Here is a 2,945-nt window from a genome sequence, read left to right on the forward strand (position 1 = left end):
GCTGGACATCCAGTCTTTGCTAGAACATTCCAAAACTGAGGTGCTCATTACTGACTGAGAGGCTCAAATCCTGAGTCTGACACTATGGAGACACCCACTCCTGGTAACTTTCTCCCAGCCCAGCCCAGGATCCCATTCATGTCCCATTGTTTTATTAGAACTTGTGATTTGGGATTGAATTACACTGAGACTGTGTTTCAAAGCCCTCCCTTCATTCAACAGCCCAAACAGCCCAAACATCCTGGGTAACAAAATCCCCAATCACCTTTCTCAACCCTCCCTGTCCCGGGTCCCTCTGTGCTTTCCATGTGCCTCTCAGGTAAGCTTTGAGCGTGGTCCTGATCAACATCTATGCTTGGGATTCTACCTACAAAGTTGTCTCTCCTTGTTTCAATAACAGTAGGATCATTCTCATTCATAACTAAGATTAGCCTTCTTACACACAACTTTGAGGGAATGGGAATTAGTAATCATCTCATCAATGAACGGTTTGTCTGGTCTTTCCCAAGTCCGTCTTTCATGTCCAAAGTGGATGGCTTAGCCTAGGGCAGAGTGTCTCAAGCTTTTACTTTTGGCCCTAGACTGGAAAGTCCAAGATCAAGGCTCTGGCAGGGTTCAGCTTCTGGCATGAGCTCTCTTCTTGCCTTGTAGAGGGCTACTCTGTCCTTATTTGGGTTTTCTTTTTAGGAGGTGCAGAGAGAGATAGACAGAAAGGTCTATATAGAGAGAAAACTCTCTAGTGTCTCTTCTTGTAAGGACACTAATCCTACAAGACTTGGGCCCCACCGTTATGTCCTTATTTAGCGTTAATTTCTCCTTAGAGGCCTCATGTCCTAATACAGTCACACTGGGGTTAAGGCTTCAAAATATGAGTGGGGAAGTTGGGGGGCATGGTATACAAACATTCAACTTCTGACAGAGGCCACTGACTGACTTCTTGGTCCTCCTTGGATTCCAACTGAGTGACTCTAATCTCTGCCTCTGTCTTGGCATGAACTTTTCCCTGCATGTCTCTCTGTTCCCAGGGTGCTGAAGGGTTGCAGAACAGGCCACCCCAAAATATGCCACTCTGGCATAAGGATCATCTTAAGCTGAAGACCTTTGAGAAGCAGGTACAAGAAAAGCTCTCTGCCCTCCGCTTACTGGCCTAAAAGCAGGACATAAGTTTGTAAGTGCCTCTTCTCCCCTCTCTGCCAGAAAAGACAGAACTTGGTCACCAGCAACAAGGTCAGGCCCTTATCAGCCCAGACATGAGAAGAATCTGTGTAACAAGCATTCCTAACTAGCCCTGTCTGCCATTGGTTCCTCTCTGTATTTCCTGCCCACAACTTGCTGCTCAAAGTCCTTTTCCTGTGTCTTGTCACATCTCTAAAAAGTATGGTTCTTTTGTTGAGATGCAATATAAGTCCACATTCTGAGCACCCTCTTGAGCTACTCATGGCTGGGTGCTCCCCTCTTTGCATACCCTGCACATGCTAATAAACTGATGTTTTCTTTTCTCAGCTTAGTTTACTGGGCACTAGGAAAAGATCCTAAAATGGGTAGAGGGAAAAAATTTTTTCCTCCCCTACTGTGTTTTCCTCTTCACAAAAGGACACCAGTCCTATTGGATTAAAACCCAACCTGGGCTCCGGGCCGAGCGCCCAGCTGGTGCCCTCGAGTCCCCCCCCAGGGCCTCCTCCGGGACGCGGCGGGAGCCCCGGGGCCGCACAGCCATGAGGAGGACCCGCGAGGAGGTGGACGCGACGCTCCAGATCGCCAAGCTGAACGCGGCCGAGCTGCTGCCGGCCGTGCACTGCCTGGGCTTCGGCCCCGGGGCCGGCGCCGCCGCCGGCGACTTCTGCCTGCTGGAGCTGGAGCCCTCGCTGTGCCAGCAGCTGGAGGCCGGGCACAGTCTTGTGATTCGTGGTGATAAAGACAAGCAGGCTGTGCTGTGCAGTAAAGACAAAACGTATGACTTGAAAATAGCAGACACTTCCAATATGTTGCTTTTCATTCCTGGTTGTAAAACTCCTGACCAGCTGAAGACGGAAGAAACACACTGTAACATTATTCATACTGAGATCTTTGGTTTTTCTAATAATTATTGGGAATTAAGAAGATGCAGACCTAAATTAAAGAAGCTAAAGAAGCTTTTGATGGAAAATGCCTACGAAGGACCCGACAGTCAAAAAGAGGATTCCAATCATTCAAAATATACAACTGAAGATTTGCTTGATCAAATTCAGGCAAGTGAGGAAGAAATAATGGCCCAGTTACAAGTTCTAAATGCCTGTGAGATTGAAGGTTATTGGAGGATTCTTGACTTTGATTATGAGATGAAACTTCTGAATCACATAACTCAGCTTGTGGACTCTGAATCTTGGTCTTTTGGTAAAGTTCCTTTGAATACGTGCCTTCAGGAACTTGGACCATTGGAGCCAGAGGAAATGATTGAACACTGCCTTAAATGTTATGGAAAGAGATATGTAGAGGAAGGCGAAGTTTATTTTGAATTGAGTGCTGATAAGATATGCCGAGCGACAGCACAGATGCTGCTTCAGAATGCAGTGAAATTTAATCTGGCCGAGTTTGAGGAAGTGTGGCAACAGAGTGTTCCTGAAGGAATGATCACCACGCTTGATCAACTTAAGGGTTTAGCCTTGGTGGATAGACAGTCAAGACCAGAAATCATATTTTTGCTAAAAGTAGATGATCTACCTGAGGATAATCAAGAACATTTTAATAGTCTCTTCTCCCTGAGGGAAAAGTGAACAGAAGAAGACATTGCTCCGTATATTCAAGATTTGTGTGGAGAGAAGCAAACCATAGGTACATTACTCACTAAATATTCTCGCTCTTCAATACAAAATGGTGTTAAAGTTTATAACTCAAGAAGACCCATTTCTTAAAAGAACAACAGTCTTTCTTTGGGACTAAAGTTACTTCATAAAGTTGATGGATAG

At 45.8% G+C, this 2,945-nt stretch overlaps 1 pseudogene; it reads left to right on the plus strand.

Moving 5' to 3' along the window:
* Positions 1-1,672: 1,672 nt before the first annotated feature.
* LOC115278051 lies at positions 1,673-2,945 on the plus strand (annotated as a pseudogene).

Source organism: Suricata suricatta, chromosome 14 (genome assembly GCF_006229205.1).
Source record: "Suricata suricatta isolate VVHF042 chromosome 14, meerkat_22Aug2017_6uvM2_HiC, whole genome shotgun sequence".
Lineage (NCBI taxonomy): Eukaryota > Metazoa > Chordata > Mammalia > Carnivora > Herpestidae > Suricata > Suricata suricatta.